Source organism: Argopecten irradians, chromosome 13 (genome assembly GCF_041381155.1).
Source record: "Argopecten irradians isolate NY chromosome 13, Ai_NY, whole genome shotgun sequence".
Lineage (NCBI taxonomy): Eukaryota > Metazoa > Mollusca > Bivalvia > Pectinida > Pectinidae > Argopecten > Argopecten irradians.
This window is the reverse complement of record NC_091146.1, coordinates 34,069,585-34,094,293: the sequence shown is the minus strand read 5'-3', so window position 1 is coordinate 34,094,293 and position 24,709 is coordinate 34,069,585. Positions and strand designations below refer to the sequence as shown.

At 34.7% G+C, this 24,709-nt stretch overlaps 1 protein-coding gene and 1 pseudogene across 1 annotated transcript in view; both read right to left on the bottom strand.

Annotated features, from left to right (window-relative positions):
- Positions 1-24,709, bottom strand: part of LOC138306379 (uncharacterized) — a 481,793-nt gene that overhangs the window by 435,073 nt on the left and 22,011 nt on the right. The gene's annotated exons all lie outside the window — the stretch shown is intronic.
- LOC138306396 (MYCBP-associated protein-like) overlaps positions 1-24,709 on the bottom strand; it is a 453,378-nt pseudogene that overhangs the window by 425,277 nt on the left and 3,392 nt on the right.

The following is a 24,709-nucleotide window of genomic DNA, read 5'->3' as shown; positions in this document are numbered from 1 at the left end:
AGATATTTATGGATTGTATCGATTGATCTACAAAAACGACCCATGTCATCTGTTTTAATTATTCTCATTAATTTGATGTGTTTTGTCGATGTACATGAAACACTAAATGCTTTTGAAACCACTTTTTACCTGATTAGATTGATCAAAGATCGTATTAAACTTGAAATAAAAAAATGAACAATTGAACTTTGTATATCAAGGATGTATTAAAAGGACCCCATTCAATCTGAGGACCTCAGTTATGGAACACCAGCACAAACCCAGTAATGATATATATTATTTTATACTCGCCCGTTATGTCTTTTGGTCAAACTCACTTTACAAATTTCTTTACTATTCATAAAATCTAGGACGTATATCTCATTTATAAATCCTTGATAAAATCCACCGACTTATTGCGTTACGTGTTGTATTGTATCGTGTGCATTTATGGAACTATATTTCTGGTTATATACATATTTTTAGCGTGAATTGCCTGGTTAATTGTATATATATATATATATATAATATATAAAAAAAAAAATCGATTTCTCACAAAAATGTTACATTTTTGTATTTAGCAAGAGGGATATTTAATCTAATCTATCACTAAAATTTCTCTTTTAACCTCATGTTTACGGACCATGGACAAAGGTTGGCGATTAACCGCCAGCGGCAACTCTCTAAATCACACGCGTGGCCATTCCAACGAACCCATAACGAAAATTGGCGAAGTCGTACCCAGAAAGTTACCTGAGAACTAATACGGTTGCGTGGCTTGGCATGTAAATCGCCGCGGGGTTCTAGCGTGACCAAGACAACGGGGTCATACCTCACGAAAACACGTGGAAAGCCCACCTGTCGTGCTTTTGATTCACAGACTTGCCTAACCAGTGTACGGGTACTCTAATATGTAATTAATCCATGTCACTGCAACTCAGAAGATAGTTTCAAAGATTTCATTATAGTCTCCCAGACACAGTAAAATGTGTTACATGGATTATACAAGTTACATTTTTAACTGCACATGGCAGGTGGACAATATATATCATTACCAATTACTAAAATATGGAATATTAATTTGAAAATTAACAATACTTATACCGTACTACTATCATAGCTTTTATTCACATCTACAAAAATACCATCATTTTTCAAATGAATAGAGACACCTTCTTCAATAATTGAATATTACAAATACCTATAAATCCACCCATCTTATGAAGACTGGGATTACTATAATAATACTGTGGGATATATTTGATACGTATATTTTTTTCTATTTCTTCGTGTTTACATACAAAAAGATGAAATTCATCCCCGATATTTTCATTGCATAAATGGCATATTCTTTAACGTTTCTCAACATTACGCCATCTTCCAGTCTCAACTGGAATTTTTAAATTTGATGTACGGAATTTAGTTATGTATACTCTATTCATTTCCGATAATTTTATAAGATAATTTTCAAATCCAAAATATTTTTCATATATTAGACAAGTCTGTCTCTTGAGGAGTTTTCCACACCTGAGAACCATTTTTGTATAAACTGATCTTGAAGGCGCTGTTTCATAAAACTTTTATAAAAACTGTTAATCATTTGTATTTCATTGAGGAAGATATTTGACTGACCAGATTCGTCAAAAATATTTTTAATGAAAGATTCCATTAAAATGTGTATATTCCTTCGAAATGTAACTTCGAGATTAGTTTATAAAGTATGCTACTTAATTTATTTTCATTTTGTATAAGTCTATTCCAAAAACACAGCATTCTCAGTTTGATATTTACTTCGAGTGGTAATCTTCCCAGTTCCCCATACACCATAAAATAGTAGTCGAAGAACATGTACCATAAGTACACATGTACCAAAAGTACGCTACACAACCGTGTGCTAATATTATACAATACTATTTATTTTATCTAATTCTTATCGGAACACATTGTCGTACCTAAATGAATAGTCAAGGACTCCAGAACCAAAACCTGTAACTAGATAGAAAGTTTCTTTTTAATCTGTTAAAATCGTTCATATATCTGGGTTTAGTGTAGTAGATAAACAAAGACGTGCGTGTCCTGAAAAGTCGTATATTAGAACGTGAAACTTTTTTTTATTTTGAAATATTACCATTTAGTCTTTATATAAATTATCTCATAATATGTTGACTTGTATTTTGAAATGAAAAGTTGTTAAATTCTGTTGGTAACTCGATTTGGTCCGCAGTCACTTGCTGAAATAAAACACACCATATTACAGTTTACGCGTGGCTGAACACGTGATGACCAGGTACTGATAAAATTGACAGGAACAGAAAGGTCGTCATGGTTCACGCTGGGTGGATAGTTATTTCATGACGGGGAGGGGTGGTCTGTATACATGGGACTGTGGCGTTTGTGTGACATGAGTGAGTCGAGGATGCAGATATTTCTTCGATATTTTTAGAAATTGATACTGATTAATACGTTCATAAAAATCACTAGAACTCAACTGTATGTAGTAAAAAATCTTTGTATTATTACTCAATGATATGTCGAGCATTTAATTACGCCCCTAATTGTTTTCTAAAAGGTATTGTTCATAGACGGCACTGATTAAGATATACACTTAATTCATTAATATTAAAATATGATACTTATAGATAATACTTATATGTATGTTATCTGTAATTTGATGTATGGATAAGCAGTAATAAAATGCAAAGTTTGTAGAGGTATCACTATTTTAATTACTGATCAAATAAGGAACACAGTCTAAACCAGACTGACAGATGTTGTAATGGATTTGATGATCAGATTGATTTCTTAACGCAATGACGCGCAAGCACGCGCAAGCGTGATATGGGTCTGATGAAATCCATTGTTAATCGTTGGAAGTTTCTAGTGGGATTGGCATTCGGGTGTCGACAGATCGGTGAGGGGTTGAAGGTTACCTGTGACCACATCAAAGGAACTCTGTGATTGGTGTTACAAAACGCCATTTATAGGGGAAATATATCAAAGTTTTTCAGGGATTTAAAAAAAATCAACACGATCAATTGTATTGTCCTCTTCAGCTTTTCAACAGTTAACACAAGTGATGACGTCAGTTTGGTATTTCCTTCGATCTTCTCTTGTCCTACACTATGATATCTGAAACGAGAACCTCAGGTACATTTGTATACTATATTAATTGAATATCAATGATCTAGAACTACAGGAACGTCTTCAATCGCAGATCGAAGCCATGTATACAAGGTGTGTAGACAAGCTTTACAAATTGGTCTCATCTGAAACGAGAACCTCGAACAGCATTTAGTATCAACACAATTCACATCAGTACAAACAGTAATTCATATTTTACCGCTCGTATCGGAACTCTCCCGGGAAAAAGGTTGAAAATGCATGTTTCGCCAGGTAGCAAGAATGACGAGAGTAAAACAAGTAAATGTGTATTTAGAGAAAAATAAAGAAGTTTTAGTGCATGCATGACGTAAACATAAATATCACAGGGGTAGTCTACAATCGGATAGCTTAGCCCATTCCACAAACCTAATGTTTACCTGTGCAAGCCGTGTGTACTCGGCCGTCACGGCTCGGCGCGTCCGCTCGATAATTACCAACGTCAGTCAGAAAATCTGTTAAACCGACGAAATATTTAATTCTATCGCCGAATGTGTTAATTTCACTGTCGCATCGGAAAAGTTTGACCCCGACTATGTAGCATTAGATTGCCGTGCATGTAAACAAAGGTGGGTACTTGTAACTGATAGCCTCTGATGGTTTGCTAGTCGGCCGTCACGGCGGAGACAACGGACAGAAAAATACTTTTTTTTTTACGGCAGAATACTTAATTATTCTGATCGAATTGGAATTCTAAGGAAAAGTCCTAATATTAAGGGTTAACACTGAATAAATCAAAGTACTGAAAGTACTGCTGCGGTAAAACTTCTGGATGATAGGAGTTGATTCGAGTGTTAAAGATTGATAAGTCAATGGTTATATTATCAGTATAACTGCAAATTGGAAAACGATCCAAAGGAAACAGGACTCAAACTAAGGCTGAAAAACTAATACAAATAATTGTTTTTGTTATTTGGTCGTAATAATTTATCACATTGATTTATTTTCTCACATTTTGTACAGGTCAAGTTATTCTAAATACACATAATGCATTTCAGTGCAGAACCTTCAATCAAAGAGGAAGTATTTATGTTGTCAAGTTTATATAAAGAAAAGTTTCAGCATTATGGTGACTTGTAATGTCAAATTAAATTGATTTTTTTTTGTTAAAAACTAAACAGGCATTCTTCAGATATCAAGAAAAAACTTACTGGTTATATTATATAAAATCTCATATAATGTTTAAGCAATACCATACACGTATTTGACCTTTAATGACTAATATGAATGACATCAAGGATTTCCTGTTTAACAAAAATGTATCTAGCAAGTTTAAGAACACCATACTATCTATAACTACAAAAATTAATGGTTGTCAGACCGTGTAACATATATAACTAATGTATATTGTCATAAAGGATGACTTTCATGCTTCATAACTTCACTAATACTACTTTGGCAACATATCAGGGAGAAAGAGGGGAAAGAGAGGGAAAGAGAGAAAAAAATCTCTGTCAGCTATCAGCTGTTTACCGGTATATGCTTTATCAAGTTTCAAGTACATCAATGTATATATATTAAATATAAAACTAAATAACCTGAGTTAACTAAACGACATGTAAATGGCAGGAAGGATGTTTTTTGTCAAAACATGTTAATATTTTTTCTCTATGTCTATCAAGTTTGTAGTACATTACAACATATATTCTAACAAACGGTAACGGCACGAGTTACCTAAATGACAGATATTGTCATCAGTGTCCTTTTCTAACTACAATTTGTAAATATCTTCTTATTAAACATTATGGAAAGTTGTTCAGCAAAATTTGGAGCAAGGATAGGTCCAACATTCGGATCGCAAATTCACTCAGAAATTTTACTTTGACATGATAATTTACTTTGAAATTTGACTATTGGTTCCAAAACTGTTTTCATAAGGCTTGAACATGATAATTTACTTTTAAATATGAATATTGGTAGAAAAACAGTTCTTATAAGGCTTGGTTCAAGAAAAACATAATTGTAGTATATGATTTAATGAAGGATAGTGACACGCTTACTTTTTACTGTTTTGATGAATTGATACAAATCTATCAGATTAGTACTAATTTTGTGGAATATCACGGTTTTATTATCTGCTATCAGAGAATACCTGAATTCGACTGACTCTGAAATATGTCAAATTTGTTTCCTACTTACAATAAATATTTCATATTGATCTGTACAATGTAATGAAAAAATAACATACTCCTACCGGGAGGAGAAGATGGGAAGACTTAATTAGTTCAGTCGAATCATTTGAAATGGGTTGATATTTCTAAAATTTCCTTTACAGTAACGAAAATTATAAGCTTCAGTGGTTTCAATATATATTATAGCAGATTCACTCAGCAATTTTACTTTGACATGATAATCTACTCTGAAAAAAAAAACCATTGTGTTACAAATTATATTAGTACATTTGCCTAGTACAGAATAGTACGTACATGTATTACAATTTCATTTATATTTTAAACACCTCCGAATTTTTTCATTTAATTTGCATAAACAACCAAACGATAAGATTTCGTTATAAAATGACACTTAACCTTGTGAGTGTGTATATCCAGAGTTAGATGTAGATTTTAGTATTGAGGAAATAGCTGAAGTAATTAAGGCTCTGCCTAAGGGCAAAGCTGCTGGCATCGATATGGTTCTTAACGAATACTTCATTGAATATAAAAATATGTTTTTACCAGTTTTGTTAAAATTATTTAATACCATGTTACAAATTGGTTATTTCCCAGAGTCATGGGCCCAAGGTGTCATAATTCCTCTGCATAAAAAGGGGGATATTAATAATGTTAACAATTATAGAGGTATAACGTTAATTAGTCATTTAGCTAAATTATTTACGTCCTTGTTAAATAAGCGCTTGTTAAAGTGGAGTGCTCGTGAATATATTGTCACCGATGCACAATTTGGTTTTAAGCCTGGGTTTGGTACTAGTGATGCTATCTTTGCGTTGCAAAGTTTAATTATTAATTCTATAGAGCAAAACAAACGACTATATTGTGCTTTTATTGATTACAGTAAGGCTTTTGATAGTATTAATCATCGATATTTATGGCATAAACTTTGGAAAAGTGGTAGTAGAGGGCGATTACTTAATGTAATTTCATCAATTTATGATAATGTACGTTCATGAGTGAAACTAAATGGTAAACTATCCGCCATGTTCGATTTGCATGTCGGTTTATTACAAGGGGAATCTTTGTCTCCCATGCTATATTCTTTATTTGTAAATGATATGGAAAGTGAATTTATAAACTCGGATTGTCAAAGTTACCCCTTACAGTTACTTAACCTTTTTATGCTAATGTATGCAGATGATACAGTTTATTTTCCGAAGACGCTACTGACCTCTAGCATATGCTCAACTGTCTACAGACTTATACGGTTAAATGGAATTTAAAAGTAAACACAGATAAAACAAAAATTGTTATATTTAGGAAAAGGAGAAGAATATTACCTGGTGAAAAATGGACTTTCAATGATAAATCTATAGAAATTGTTGATAAGTTTTGTTACCTGGGTTTGGTTTTTAATTTTAATGGAAGATTTGCTGTAGCACAAGATACATTAGCGTCTCAAGGCAGGAAAGCATACTTTCAATTAAAAAGAAAAATGAAAAACTTTAGCCTTAACACAGAAACAAAATTATCCTTATTTGTTACATATGTTACATGCATATTAAATTATGGTTGTGAAGTGTGGGGGCTAGATGTTTCGCCCCAAGTTGAAAAAAATTACCTCCTTTTCCTTAAAGACATACTTAATGTTAGAAAAACAGTCAATACATCTATGGTGTTTTTCGAAACGGGTAGATATTCATTGTATGTTCAACGTAAGACAGCTTTTATGAAATATTGGTTAAAACTATTGAAAACAAACAATTGCATTCTGAAATCTTGTTATGATGCACTAGTCGAATTGAATAGCAGAAAACCTAATTGTAAAACGAATTGGGTCTATCATATTAAGCACGAACTTTGTAGTTTGGGATTTGGATATGTTTGGAAAAATCAATGTGTTTTAAATGAAAATCATTTTTTGCAAATATACCACCAACGTACTAATGATGTTCTTGTTCAAGAATTATATAGTGCGTTTGATGTATCTCCTAAATGTTATTTGTATAAACATATTGTTCATAATTTTTGTACACAGTTCTATTTAATTAAGCCTGTAAATCATAAATTCAAGAATTTTTTAAGCCAATTCCGTATGCAATGTCATAGTCTTAATATCGAATCCGGACGTTATAATAATATTCCTAGAAATCAAAGGACTTGTTCATTATGTGATAAAAATGACGTCGAAGATGAAGTACATTTTGTTCTTCTCTGTCCGGCATATTCTGAATTAAGAGAAAAATACATTAACAGATATTTTTATCATAGACCAAGCGTGCATAAGTTTATAGAATTATTCTCTAGTAAAGATGTTAAAATTTTGAATATGTTGGGTAACTTTTTGTTTCGTGCAACAGAGAAAAGAAAAACTCTGCTCACAATTAATTAAATGATAAAATTGCTTTTTTATTTGCCGTCAGCATCAACGTAGGTTCTGTTGTGATCACGTCTTTTATACATATGTAGCTTATTAGTATATTGAAATACTGAAATATTGTCCTCCGCCATCTTATACTTGTATACATTGTATGTCATATTATAATGATAATAATTGTACTGTTCCCTATATGCTTGTTATGCATTTGGATGAAATAAAAACTTGAAACACTTGAATCCTCTAAACAATAGAACAGCCATCTCTAGATCACTGCTTATTGTTTTGATGTGGTCATGATCAATGTATCACACCTTCACGCTTGGCTGCGCACTGCTACAGATACGAAGAGATGTATATATGGGGTGGTTATCTATCCTTTAATCTTTGAAATATTTTTCTCGAAAACCCAGCTCCCTACCGCTCCGAACCGCTGTAAATGAAAATTAATGTGTATGAGCAAAGGACGTCAGAAACATAATATAACATGTGTTGAGAATATGTATAACAGTATTTACATTAAAACCTATCTTTTAAAACCACCCAGTGGTCTGAGTAAAAGTGGTCTTAATAGCGAGGTGGTCTTAATTCTGAGGTGGACCAGGTTTCTTCTATGATCATGACGATCAAGAACAGAAACTCTGTATCCTAGCTGACCGGTACATAATATATGTACTGTATTTTTGTTTCAAAATTGAAATTTTATGAAAAATGCAATATACATGTATATATAAATGTATATTATATATATATTTTTTTTTATTTTTTTTTTTTTTTTGTTCAATTTTTTGCATTTAACACATTTACAAATACATGGGACATCAACATAAACTTGACATGACAAATACATTACATTTATATAAAAAAAAACATAAGAAACATAACATAGCATGCTGAGTATGTACATGTACGTGTGGGAAAAAAACCAGTTTGATATATTTTGGTTAAGATAAATTTGCAAATTACTATATTTGATCAATTAGTTTTGTCGGCCATTAGAATCTTAATCATATCATATTTTAATGCATGCGTATCTAATCAAAACCAATAATTTACAAATATTTTTTAAAGTTTGATGAATTATGGACATATAATGACTATACCATTTATTTCTAGAGCATAGACATATTTTTTTCATTAAATAAAGTTAATGGTGTGTGCTTATTTAAATCTTAAACTGAATTTCACTGAAGTAATTGTTGACAATCTAAATGAAAATACTTTTTCTAGACATTACTTTCTATTATGTTTTAATTATAATTCAAATACATATCGTTAGTTTAATCAGAGATTTAGATAGTAATTAAATTATCTATGTCTCTGGTTTAATTATCACATAGTATCACCTGAGGTAAATGAGAATCTATGTGTTTTAAAATTGGTATTGATCTGTGTAAATTATTATTAATATTTACGGAAATCGATTTTAATTATCCCGCCATGTGCAATGATTGGTCAAATAATAACTTACGATCACAATCGGTAAAGTGTTTGAAAGACTACTGTGCAATATCTAGACTGGTTCCCGCCTCAGTTACCTCCCTTGCGTACGCTTCACTGAGGACCGGTAGCGGGTAGCCATCTTGAGTGGGAATTCCAACTCCAGAGTAGTGCGCATCATTTCTGCGCATGATATGTCATCATGGAGACGGCTACTTCCGTTAAGAGAAAATAACGTCATTAACGTCGTTCCTATGAACACTCTAAACTCTGTTAGCACGAAATGATTTCAAAACTTAAGATATTATTTACTTTTGTTTATATATCGTTCAAATAAATTATTTATTCTTTACTTTAAGATCCGTCGCTTCGTGCGTAAAGGGTTTTCCCACGCCTAAAAAAAGTGATGCCAGCGAACCGGATATGTAGATTGACCAATCAAAAAAATCATCATGGTTACTCGCTACCGGTCCCTAGTGAGCGGAGCGCAGCCTGGCGGAGAGTAGAGAACTAAGGGAAGGGAACCAGTCTATGCAATATCAAGCGTACTTTTAACTAATGCAAAACACCGATTGTTTACCGCAACAAAATAGATGACACATCTATTGAAATAAGATGTTTGACGTACGGTACTTCATAAATATCTGAAATAAGATCAATATATCTCATACATTAAAGAATTTTAATTCCATTGGCGTTACACGTATGAGAAAGAACTGCCTAAATCGTTCGATCTCGCCACCAGGGCTATCGAAAGAACGTTGCATTACTTGTGGTTTCGATCACGTCAACTGCCAGCCTCCAGCGTCACAAGTATGCAAATGATGGCGATTAACACTCTCCTAGTACAGGTAGATAATCTGATAATTAGGTCGACGGAAACAAAAGACTGACTGATGTACCTGCGGGTAGTTGGTCACGGGTTGCTGCGTGCGGGAAGGTGAGGCACAGCGAGGTGTGAAGTCACATGTGCCTGTGGTCATAATCAAAGGGTCAATTAGTGTTAATTTAGTGGTCGTTGGGACTATGAAAATTGGTCGTAAAACGGAATAGCGGTGTGATTGTATTTCTGAAGAGAAAAAAAATCGGAACTGAAAATAAGTGGCCGTAATAGTGGGATGTTCGTAATTTAGTGTATATGCTATACAGTACATGTCTATGTTTGGAATAAACTTTTGGAAAATAAAAATAAAATAAAACAAAAATAAATATAAAGACAAAATAAAAGAATATTTTCAAGCATGGTGAATTAACAACAAATAAAAATATGAAATAAAAAAAATAAAAGTAAGCTGCCAACGACAAGGGTTGAACCCCGGACGTCAGCATAGAAAGCTCACGACTTACCGCGACACCATTTGTATTTGTTAATTGCTTTGTGAATATTATTAACTTGATAATGAAATGCAGTTCACTAAATTTTCTTATTTTCTTCGCAATCCACTTAAATTGATATTGATGCTGCTGAATAAGTTAACAGAATGATTCTAAACTAGTTTATATTGTATCTGGGTGCAAATTACAACTACATATACCACAAATGTGTGGTTATTCAGTTTATTCTTCACGACACCAGCCGGGGGGGTAAAAAGCTAGTTCCGGAATTGCGATCCCAATACTGGTAAAACCAAGTTTTACCGTAAAAAGCACATAAGCTAATCCTGCCGAAACTTGTTGAAAATTAAGTATTCTGCCGTTATTCTAACAAATTCTGAATATTGGTGCTGGAAAACAAATATTTCTTTTACACATAATCGGATAAAAATGTAAATTTATCATAAACCAATACATTTGTACATGTTTCTGTTGTCATACATACATAAATAAAGCATCGACTTGTTTTCATGTATATATGGTAATATCACAAGGATCCGAAAATTAGCTACATTTGATATATTTTATTTATGGACCCACCAGAGACCATTTATAGACGTTTAAGAGGTTTAGATCAAAAATCAGAAACCTCTAAAATTGGTCTTAGGGTCCTCTGTTGGGTCCGTGTAAAACTATTTATCAACAAAAGGAAGCGAATGTCTTACGTCCTACAAAGTATGTACTTAATCTTCAAATTCCGCCGTCAGCTGTCAACATAAAACTTGTTCGATGTCATACTTATAAATGATGGCAATTAGTACTTAAGGTGCCACTTGAAGTTTGGATCGATTCAAAGCTCACGAGGAAAGATCATCCCAATGTCTCCCGGGAAATATCGCGGCCTGTTTATTTATTAGTTTAAACAATACTTTTTACTCAAGTAAACTTCTCATAAGCATACACATACAAATGGATTCAACGATTACAGAAATTTCCCAAGATGTTCTCAATGGGATGCAGAACCTGGAATGGAAATATTGATATCTGATCAAAATCGTGATTTTTATTCATTCCTATAATTCATGTACATAGTTGTGTTTCTTAAAGGATTTGTGCAGCCAAAATTTTTTTTTCATAATACGTCAGGATATTGCTTTGGATGAATGAAAAATTAAGTCCCACCCAACGAATCGCCCATCTTTTAGCGCTATCGGTTGGTTTTGGTCGTGATTTACGGGTAGCGTCGACTACGGTTCAGAGATAATGAGCTAGGTGGTCACGTGGTCTTGTGATGTAAGAGTAGTCCGCGGCTACACAAGGTAAGCCTAGTACTATACATGTATATAGCATATATACGTATACGTTAGATCTACAATTTGAGTTTTTCGAGTAAATGGTTATTCTAGCTTTATGATGTAGATGTTTTCAGTTTCAAAACATTCCATTTACACCACTTAAAAAATTCAGACAAATATATATCTAACTTTAGATTAGATAATCAGTCCAATTTGATAGCGATATCAAAAAGATGTTCGGATCAGTCTGGACTTAGATTTAGATAGCATAGGATGTAAATTTCAGTATAATAAAAAAACAGTATAATGTAACACTATCTTTTTACGAGTAAAATCCCAAAATTTAGCATGAATATATCTAAAATCCGTGTTTTTATTTCAAACTTCTGCTATAACGATGCAAATACGGCACAGTTTTTGAGTAAAAATAAAATGTGGACGGTTATCAGTTATGTGATATTGGAGTAACAGTACCGAACTTATACCGAAAATAATATGTATATCTATATTGTTGCCTTTGAAACTTTATCCATAACATTTACTAAAAAGCAGAAATACATCAATGGTATCAGTTTAAGTGTAGATTTAAATTCATTATTTCAAAATTATACTAAATCCTTAAAATAGAATATTCATTGTCGACCGTTTTGTATATCATACCGTGATTTAATAGTATGATATATGAACATTTATCGTATAATCCAAAAAGTAACCACATAAAGTGTTCAAATGAAAATTGAAATTTCTTGTATACAGGCATTATAAAAAGATATAATATCTTGTACCTTTTAAAAATATACTAAATGATATTTAAATAAGCATATTTAGTGTGATAATGTTGTAACCCTTCTTGTATGACTATACATGTACATTTAGATTCGAAACGGTGAAAATACATGCTTAGAATTTTTACTAATACCTTAGAAATTACGGAAGATTGGTATATGCCACGATTCCGTAATTACAGTACTAGACTGGAATAATTTTTAAGGTTAAACCTTTAGTTGAAATAGTTCTTAGAACCATTTTTGTTTCTGAATAAGTCACCTTCCAGTTTTTGTTTTACCTGTGTACGACATATATATGTGTTTGTAACATATATTCCTAGGTATGATCAGGTATATTTTACTTCCATTTGCTTTTACATCTTCATTTTAAAAATGGAGGTGACAATAAAAAAAACCTAGAGCATAGATGTACGGGGTTTCCATAATTCAAATCACAATCCAATTAACGGATGTCCTAACCTGATCGACAGTAAGACAATAGCAAATACCCGACATAGTCCACGTAATAGCAAATTGCCCGCGGCCAGGTAATTACAGGTGAGTTCGATGAATGGCGTTGTGTACAGGTAAACAATATCCTGGTCAAGGTATTACATAATCATCAAACCAAAGGCATGGCTAATTATATATCTATAATATCGGTGTATCAACTCGTATAATTAAAATTAAATTGAAAGCGACCACACGGTCTGAAAAATAGTTTGTTTTGCTTAATATCTCAATTACTTGATCTTTTATAATATCGAAAGTAAATTCTTTCTACCACATGTTGAAACGTTTTACGGTATTGTAATAAATGTATCTCAATTTATTCGGTTAGCAACACACAACACAATGTTTGTAATGATCAATCATCGATGTGCACGTATGTCAAGCATCATAAATTGTTACGTTTTACAGTCACAATCATCGGTGTGTATATACACTGTACGTATGTCAAGCATCATATCCTTGATCCTTTAATCAATGATTTCTTAAATTGTTACGTAAAATTTCATTTTACAGTCACAAAACTTTGCAATTCACAATGTATCAAAGATACAGCCTACAGGAAAATACTATGTTATTTAAGCTCATTCGTTGCTGAACTCCTCGACAAAAAATCTGAAACTTTTATTTCTGTGTGGATTTTCTTTCATAATTACACGAAGATACCTGCTATTAGAGCATAAATTAGTGTATTTGAAACATCGAATTTCACTCTTTTAGTTATTTATATTCGAGCCAAAGTTATTGTACGATTAACTTCACTCAAAAGTAATCATAAAAAATCTTTGATCGGCTTTCCTGTGACCGTCGATGTAAGTGATAGCACATCAGTTATAGTACAGCTATAAGCCACGGACTATTGTGACGTCACACGGTTTAGAGCTAGAAAATATGCATAATCGGGTGGTCAGAAAATTTGACCTCGATATCGGCGGTTTACAGGTTATTCCGGTCGCGCGCGGCACGGAGAGGTTTCTACATGGTCTAATAAAGCCATTTCCAGCATAAACTGAAATTATCATTTTTGACTGCACAAATCTGGTTTAAATACTTGTAGATGACTTGTGTGCACATTCTGAAGATTACTATACATAACGTAACCACCCGCCCAGCTAGTTCCGTACTTCGCTAAGATTTCAACCAATTTGCAACTCATAAAGAGAAATTTTTACGTCTACTAGCAACTTTCAATGTTAATGTTCCTTTCAATATCTTTGTCTATAAAGTGTATACAATTATTGTCGGCCATTTTCTCGCTTAGTGCTCCTACTAGTGCCGCCTTAATATAAGCGCCCCGTAAGTCGAGCCTCGTAAGTCAGGGCGCATCACGATTCCGTTAACCTTCTCCACCGTGTATAGGTCTAGTGTAAATTCCTGTCTAAACAGCATAATCACACTAGCACACATGGCGAGAACCTATAAGTGCTGTGACCTGTGAGAGGGAGGCAGAGAAAGAAAGAAAGAGAGAGGGAGAATTAAATATGTAGAAAAATGTTAATGCTATGATGAATACAAGTATGTGTTACTTTTTACTACAGTCTTTTGAAAGAATGCATAAATCATTGAAAAAAAGTAAGAAATCTACACGAAAGTTTTACCCTCATTAAATATACATAATTATCCACCAGCCTCCGCATCCAGGTGAAATTGTACAGGGTTACGTTGTTCATCGCGGTTCTCACAATTACGCTTTCGTCCCGCATTGCTTAACATTTTATAAGAAAACGAAAGTTCATGACAATGCTATTTAATAATAAAAAATCAGAGAAACGTACCAACAATCCCCAATCGCTGAAAAGACGTTTTTGAAAATCACAGGTAATTGTGTCGAGCGCCGTATGCAAGCATTGATAGTGATGAGCTGCGCTGCCTCGCAAAGGGTCGATTACGTCACGCACCAAATAAGTCTCGTTACTACAATACATGTCCTGGCACCGAAATGCGGATATCTAGGTGTCCGGCAACTAATGACTCCGAGTGTCTTGAAAGGAGAACACACCTCATTTCATCGTGACACAAATTCATTGATAGTAGAGTATAGTTTTCCTTTAGCTAGATGACTCTATATCGCGGTACCATTTTTCAATAATCTTTGTTGAAGTTAAAAGTTAACGGCTTAAGTTAACAAGCCGATTCCAAACAGTACATAAAAATTAATGGTAGCGGCCTTCTAGCGTAGATAATAATACTTGAGGAAAATAAAAGATCCACGACTGCTTGACCCGCGGGCAATTTTCACGGGTCGCTGCGCATGTTACATGTCCCTGCGCGGTAGCAAGTCGGATACAATGGAGTTTGTTTTGACAGTGATTTTAGCATGAACTTGAACATATATTTCACTTTTCATAACGTAGACAAAACGTACAATACAGTGTATTTAATTAAATAAATGCATGTCAGTTTGCATCATGCGTATTTTAACTGTATTCAAGGGACGTGCATTTGATTTTTATTTGTGTCTTCCCTGTACGATACGACATATCATATAGAATTATAGTAGATTTTGTCATGTTCATTTTGAATATATAGCAGTTGTTCCAAAATATGCCTCAAATAATGTTGTGATATATATAAATCAGCCATTCAAGAAATGTACACAATTTCGTTAATCAAAACAGATTCCATAATATGCATAACTTCGACAAATAGTTTTGTTAATCAGCCATACAAGAAATGTACACAATTTCGTTAAACAAAACAGATTACGTACGTTATCAGAAACATATCTATATATTATATTTATAACGTAATAATCAATAAACTTGAAATACACAATATGTTAAAAAACATCAAATCTTTGTACAGTGTAGTTAAACTATGACCGATTCCAAGGATTTAAACGTCCTTGCCGATTCCAACACAACCCTAATATGTCAGGAATTTTCAATAAGTTTATACAGTGAATGCAAACTTTGGAGAAAAAGAACTGTAAATATAGTAACTGAAAACTATATGTATTCCATGCTCAGTTGCACAGCACATGCGATACGGTAGCGATACAGTGACAGCGATACCGCCAGTCGACTATCTATTGGGAGCCGTGCTCTCGTTATGGGTGAGTGGTCAACACACTAGCGAAGCTCGCCCGCCGGCTCACTGCGCTGTCGCCGTAGGGGGTCAATGAGAACAATAGGCAGCGTTATTTCCACGAAAAAAAATAACGCTTTCAAAAAAAAATAACGTTTCCAACGCTACTCGTAACGTGGTCACGTAAATAATCACATGTTCTGTTGATGCTAACAAAGTTTCACATAAAAATCACGTAACATTCTGGCAATAACATGGGAAACAAAATCATTAACAATCATTGCTGACACTAACACGTGAAATGAAATGAATAACAATGCAAAAAAAATAATAACATCAGCCACTGAATCTAACATCATTTAAAAAAGACAAACGCATGCAAAGATAGAGATAACACAGCAGCAAATATATAACGTGTGCTAGAAAATAATAACATGCTTTTAGTTAAAGATAACTAAAATTTTGATAATAACAGTAAAACAGATATAACCAACATAAATATTTAAAAAATCACAAATATGGTTAAAATAACAGTTTAAGAACGAAAATTAACAGAACAGGGCTACCAGTGTTTAGTACACTTTTAATGAGCTGTACGAACGACATAGCTGCATGTATGAATTATCTCCTTTATCTGTGTGGCATTTAACACTGCTGTATTTCTAATCATTTTTAGCGCCAGATTTGATTTATCTCCCTTATATGATTGAAAATTGAATGCATGAATTATCTCCCCTTGTCTGTGTGGTATTTCTAATCTCAGAATTTTCTTGTCTTATACATGTAATCACATTTTAAGTCCAGATATGAATTGTCTCCCTTTATGCGATAAAAAATACTTTTTATATTATCAGACATAGACTTTATCTTCAATATAATGATAAATGATACACCACTTTTATTTTAGCTCCAGATATGAATTATCTCACTTGACATTTTAATTGACACTTACTGGATGCCGGATAGTCGTCTCCGAATCTCGCCTGCTGTTTCCAAAACTCGCTGCCCACCCGATCTATAATATGCAATACAAGTGTCATTATATAAGATAAAACATGAAACGTCTTTTAAAGATGCTTCACCTCTGACGAATGGTATTTTTTTCTTTATCAAAAGAGGCAAATTGGTATTTTTCTTCAGTTACAAAATAACTTAAAGCTTTTCAGATAATATATTGATTAATTGCATCCCGAAAAAAAGTCATGGCAGTATGCCCTATATGGAACGAAGTACTGATTGTGCATTACCAACAGAAGAATATGTTATTTTATTTTATTTTAAGTCAATTAGACGCATATACATCAGATATTGTTCAAATGATGGGTAATGTTTATGCTCTGTCGGCGGTAGAGCATCTTTAATGTCCAGGTTCCATATAAGGAGATGGAAAGTGATTGGATACAATGTTTCATGGCAAGGGTTTGATTTAAGTTGAACATTTTATTAACAGCTAGGGTCATTTAGGATGTGCCAGGCTTACATGGTGGAGGAAAGCCAGAGTAACCAGAGAAAAACCAACAGCTTACTATCAGTACCTGGCAATGGGGTGGATAGATTGTGGTGTTCCCATGGTGAGGGAGAAAACAAAAACTCAGAAGCCGTGAAAGAAATGTATATACATCGCTGTTTATGATAAACTTATTTCTTAAAAAAAGAAACAGAAATTAAATGAATACTGTATTCATGTACACCATAATTAGCACCCCTCTCCTATAAGAGCCCTTCCCCTCTTCTGGAAAAGGATTTTTAAAAACGTTATATAAACACCCCTATCACATGGTTTAAATGACTGTATGATGATTATACAACCGGTATTGTATCCCAAATTATCAAAAATTCATGTGATGGAATGTGAACAAAATTTGATTATTGATTATATTTCACTGAAAAGCATCAAAGAATCCATGTTTACTTTGGCAGATAAATATCTGTCCTAGTACAAAAAGAATTTTTTTTCTTCCAAAACTTCTATTTTGTTTCCTTGAATAAGCCCCCCACTCCTCTCCAACTCCTCTCCCTCGTAGAAAATTTATATTGTGTTATTTTGTGCCCTAATAAGCCCCCAACTCCTCTCCCTCATAGAAAATTTATATTGTGTTATTTTGTGCCATAATAAGCCCCCAACTCCTCTCCCTCGTAGAAAATTAATATTGTGTTATTTTGTGCCCTAATAAGCCACCCCCAACTCCTCTCCCTCGTAGAAAATTTATATTGTGTTATTTTGTGCCCTAATAAGCCACCCCAACTCCTCTCCCTTGTAGAAAATTTATATTGTGTTATTTTGTGCCCTAATAAGCCACCCCAACTCCTCTCCCTTGTAGAAAATTTATATTGTGTTATTTTGTGCCCTAATAAGCCTCCAACTCCTATCCCTCGTAGAAAATTAATATTGTGTTATTTTGTGCCCTAATAAGCCACCCCCAACTCCTCTCCCTTGTAGAAAATTTATATTGTGTTATTTTGTGCCCTAATAAGCCACCCCAACTCCTCTCCCTTGTAGAAAATTTATATTGTGTTATTTTGTGCCCTAATAAGCCCCCAACTCCTCTCCCTTGTAGAAAATTTATATTGTGTTATTTTGTGCCCTAATAAGCCCCCAACTCCTCTTCCTCGTAGAAAATTTATATTGTGTTATTTTGTGCCCTAATAAGCCCCCAACTCCTCTCCCTCATAGAAAATTTATATTGTGTTATTTTGTGCCCTTATAAATAAGCCCCCAACTCCTCTCCCTCATAGAAAATTTATATTGTGTTATTTTGTGCCCTAATAAGCCCCCAACTCCTCTTCCTCGTAGAAAATTTATATTGTGTTATTTTGTGCCCTAATAAGCCCCCAACTCCTCTCCCTCATAGAAAATTTATATTGTGTTATTTTGTGCCCTTATAAATAAGCCCCCAACTCCTCTCCCTCATAGAAAATTTATATATATTAATTGTGTTATTTTGTGCCCTTATAAATAAGCCTCCAACTCCTCTCGCTCGTAGAAAATTCATATTGTGTAGTTTTGTGCCCTAATAAGCCTCCAACTCCTCTCCCTTGTAGAAAATTTATATTGTGTTATTTTGTGCCCCAATAAGCCCCCAACTCCTCTCCCTCGTAGAAAATTTATATTGTGTTATTTTGTGCCCTAATAAGCCCCCAACTCCTCTCCCTCGTAGAAAATTTATATTGTGTTATTTTGTGCCCTAATAAGCCCCCAACTCCTCTCCCTCGTAGAAAATTTATATTGTGTTATTTTGTGCACTAATAAGCCACCCCCAATTCCTCTCCCTCATGAGTTGTGTTGAACATAAAAATATATATAGTAAATGTGGATATTTTCGTGAGTGCTTAATTTTTCGATTTTGTATCCATGCAGCTTTCGCGGTGCGATATATACACTATTAGACATTAAATTCATACATGTACAAAACATTACGCGAGGGGGGAATTTTCGCGATCAAGCGGCTTTAGCGTGATTAGCGTAAATTTCCCCCTCGTGAAAATGACCACATTTACAGTTTACTAACATCCTTTTCTGTAGTTGATGGCAGGAATTGTCCTGTCGATGATGTAGTGTTCCTCCTGGATCTTACATTAGTTATCAGCGGCGTTCATAGCTAGATCCTCCGGATTTTTCCTCAGATGGCCTTGAATTGATTTTTCTGTACTGGAAATATAACATAAAAAACTGAGTGTACTCTAAATAGACCGCAAAGCCATTTTTTCCTTTATGGGCTGATAAAGTAAATTTTCAAGCCAATGAAAATGCTCGTAACAAAATTGAATCATTAAAGCAACATTCTATCCCCAAAAATAGAGCTACAGAGTCAGTATTTGACTTTCCGGAAATCTGTTCCCTGTATGTTCAGATTGTGAGTTTTCCAGACAATCTACATCAAGGTTACCAGGGATCTACTGTATAACTATAAACCTCATTTCAAGATCAGGAATAAAAGGAATGCTATTTTCACAAGAAAGCCAAAGAAGTATTGATCAATAAGACATGCGCTGATTTCCCATTGTTCTCATTGGCTAATACATGATCATGTGATTTACAGCATTCAACGTTTCCATTTAAAGGAACAAGTCCATATTGTGGTTGTGAATTCACAATTTGCCCAAACAGGGAGTCCATCAGGGTGGTGTCTTTAGACCATCGTTCTTTTATTAAAAATAATGCTAATGATATTTTTAAAACCAGCTACAGACCTCTCATTCAGTCTATATGGTGTCATTATAACCCGCTGGTAAAATTTAAAATAATGACTCCATAAACAACCCAGTTCTAATAATGCCATGTTTATGCATTTACCGCAGCTATGACGTCATCTGTCATTATTTAATTCTTCCAGGGCAGTATAACAACATATTGACCTCAACAATCAAAGGTCCATAACTGATGTTGTAAACCAACTTTCCTTCGCGTTTACTAAATTTCGTGATTTCTAATTCAATAATTAGTTTGTAAACATAATCGTTAGCAGATTTAAACATTTAAAGAATATGATATAAGTGATTTTTATATCAATTAGCAGAGATAAATATTCACGAATTCACTTGGACCACAAAATTAAAAATGGAAATCGCACGAGAAAGATAGTTGGTTTACAGTAATTTAACCATTAAACAAGGGCAGACAACTTTGGAAAACAAAAAAGGCTCGTAATAGTAACAGTAATTACTTGAGATATATCCTTGCTGTTTTTTCCTTTCACGCATTTTCTACTGCCAGTTCTCCAAAGCTTTACTCTCATTAGCGTGGACAGGCATCACTTTCTTTTTACGTTCATACTTCACCGTCGGCGTCGATGTTTGAAACCCTGGATCTTAGGGGCAGGAAGATCCTGTAAGGAGAGATAATCATGAAGTTTCAATGCTGATTCAAATTAAAAAGGTTTATAATTCTTTTAATGAAATTTTTTCAGATATTGGTTGAGGTAAAATTTTTACATAAGGTATGATATCAGAGTAATGTTTCCTAATTATATAAAACAAAAACAAAACAAAAAAACATCTAATTTAATCATTCCATACATAGAGAAAGTGACAAGGGGTGTTTCTGAAATTCATCAATGTCCAACCCGAGGTAGAGGATTGTGCGTAATGTCCAACACCTTAACCACTTAGCCACCCCTGACCCAGAAGTGGAGGTCAAGTGGTAAAATGTCTGACACCTTAACCACTCATCCACTGTGACGCAAAGATGGAGGGCTAGTGGTAGATTGTCTGTCAGCCACCTTAACCAGTCAGCCACCTTGACCCAAAGATGGAGGGCTAGTGGTAGAATGTCTGTCAGCCACCTTAACCAGTCAGCCATCTTGACCCAAAGATGGAGGGCTAGTGGTAAAATGTCTCTCAGCCACCTTAACCAGTCAGACACCTTGACCCAAAGATGGAGGGCTAGTGGTAGAATGTCAAACAGCTTGACCACTTAGCCATCCTGAACCAGAGACAGAGCTAGATCGAGGTAGAATTAGACATGTATACCCCACTGTGACAAAGAAACGGTAGACTTAGTATAGAATTGTCAGACACCTTCACCACTTAGCCACACTGAACTAGAGACAGAGCTATACCACACTGTAACAAAGAAATGGTAGACTTAGTATAGAATTGTCAGATACCTTAACCACTTAGCCATCCTGAACCAGAGACAGAGCTATACCACACTGTGACAAAGAAATGGTAGACTTAGTATAGAATTGTCAGACATCTTAACCACTTAGCCACACTGAACCAGAGACAGAGCTAGAGGTAGAATTAGACACGTATACCACACTGTGACAAAGAAATGGTAGACTTAGTATAGAATTGTCAGACACCTTAACCACTTAGCCACACTGAACCAGAGACAGAGCTAGAGGTAGAATTAGACACGTATACCACACTGTGACAAAGAAATGGTAGACTTAGTATAGAATTGTCAGACACCTTAACCACTTAGCCATCCTGAACCAGAGACAGAGCTATACCACACTGTGACAAAGAAACGGTAGACTTAGTATAGAATTGTCAGACACCTTAACCACTTAGCCACCCTGAACCAGAGACAGAACTATACCACACTGTGACAAAGAAACGGTAGACTTAGTATAGAATTGTCAGACACCTTAACCACTTAGCCATCCTGAACCAGAGACAGAGCTATACCACACTGTGACAAAGAAACGGTAGACTTAGTATAGAATTGTCAGACACCTTAACCACTTAGCCATCCTGAACCAGAGACAGAGCTATACCACACTGTGACAAAGAAACGGTAGACTTAGTATAGAATTGTCAGACACCTTAACCACTTAGCCACCCTGAACCAGAGACAGAACTATACCACACTGTGACAAAGAAACGGTAGACTTAGTATAGAATTGTCAGACACCTTAACCACTTAGCCATCCTAAACCAGAAACAGAGCTATACCACACTGTGACAAAGAAACGGTAGACTTAGTGTAGAATTGTCAGACACCTTAACCACTTAGCCATCCTGAACCAGAGACAGAGCTAGAGGTAGAATTAGACATGTATACCACACTGTGACAAAGAAATGGTAGACTTAGTATAGAATCGTCAGACACCTTAACCACTTAGCCATCCTGAACCAGAGACAGAGCTAGACGTAGAATTAGACATGTATACCACACTGTGTCAAAGAAATGGTAGACTTAGTATAGAATTGTCAGTTACTTTAACCACTTAGCCATCCTAAACCAGAGACAGAACTATACCACACTGTGACAAAGAAACGGTATACTTAGTGTAGAATTGTCAGACACCTTAACCAGTAACCACTTAGCCATCCTGAACCAGAGACAGAGCTAGAGGTAGAATTAGACATGTATACCACACTGTGACAAAGAAATGGTAGACTTAGTATAGAATCGTCAGACACCTTAACCACTTAGCCATCCTGAACCAGAGACAGAGCTAGACGTAGAATTAGACATGTATACCACACTGTGTCAAAGAAATGGTAGACTTAGTATAGAATTGTCAGTTACTTTAACCACTTAGCCATCCTGAACCAGAGACAGAGCTATACCACACTGTGACAAAGAAATAGTAGACTTAGTATAGAATTGTCAGACATCTTAACCACTTAGCCACACTGAACCAGAGACAGAGCTAGAGGTAGAATTAGACACGTATACCACACTGTGACAAAGAAATGGTAGACTTAGTATAGAATTGTCAGACACCTTAACTACATAACCATCCTGAACCAGAGACAGAACTATACCACACTGTGACAAAGAAACGGTAGACTTAGTATAGAATTGTCAGACACCTTAACCACTTCGCCACCCTGAACCAGAGACAGAACTATACCACACTGTAACAAAGAAACGGTTGACTTAAAATAGAATTGTCAGACACCTTAACCACTTAGCCACACTGAACCAGAGACAGAACTATACCACACTGTAACAAAGAAACGGTAGACTTAGTATAGAATTGTCAGACACCTTAACCACTTAGCCACACTGAACCAGAGACAGAACTATACCACACTGTGACAAAGAAACGGTAGACTTAGTATAGATGTGTCAGACACCTTAACCACTTTGCCACACTGAACCAGAGACAGAGCTAGAGGTAGAATTAGACATGTATACCACACTGTAACAAAGAAATGATAGACTTAGTATAGAATTGTCAGACACCTTAACCACTTAGCCACACTAAACCAGAGACAGAACTATACCACACTGTGACAAAGAAACGGTAGACTTAGTATAGAATTGTCAGACACCTTAACCACTTAACCATCCTGAACCAGAGACAGAACTATACCACACTGTGACAAAGAAACGGTAGACTTAGTATAGAATTGTCAGACACCTTAACCACTTAACCATCCTGAACCAGAGACAGAGCTAGAGGTAGAATTAGACACGTATACCACACTGTGACAAAGAAATGGTAGACATAGTATAGAATTGTCAGACACCTTAACCACTTAGCCACCCTGAACCAGAGACAGAACTATACCACACTGTAACAAAGAAATGGTAGACTTAGTATAGAATTGTCAGACACTTTAAAGTTAATAGTTGGGCAAAGGAGGGCTAAAGTTGATAAAAATGGTTAAAGATATCTAGTATAATTTCTTTTGAAACAAAAAAATAAAATTTCCCAACGAGGTCACTCTGAATGGGAAGAACTTAATCTATATTTAGAAATCTTAAAACATCCTCTCGGCTGGCTAGTGTTGACATTTCCATGAAGCCTCTCTCTAGAGTTAGGTGCATTTTTTTTAATGATTAATTTACACAGAGATTTTTCATAATTTCAATGGTTAAAAGTGGACAACATAAGCAGAGCTTGACCGTCGTTTTTGATACCAGTGGACTTTTGGGAGGCCAATGAACATGTTTAGACTGAATTTCCTTGCCCGACTATTCACTTTAACCCTGTAGCTGTTAAACATCAATTAACTTACACCAAAAGGTCACCCCGGGTCACAGCCTCTTGATGGAAATCATCGTAATTTCCCAGGATGCTATGGGGCATTACGTTACCCAAATTATCGTACCTCGTCCAGCAAAACCTGTACAAAAACGAAAGACAAAATGAATACCTTGTATTGAAAAAATAAAAATGAAATAAAACATTCTCCTGAATTGTGTCTATTGACTATAGTTTGGAATTTTTATTCATAAGATAACTTTTACAACATTACTGACCTAAAACGTAAATAGATTTAAGGGGGCATCTGTACATGGGGGGATAACTCTATCCTAACTCAGTT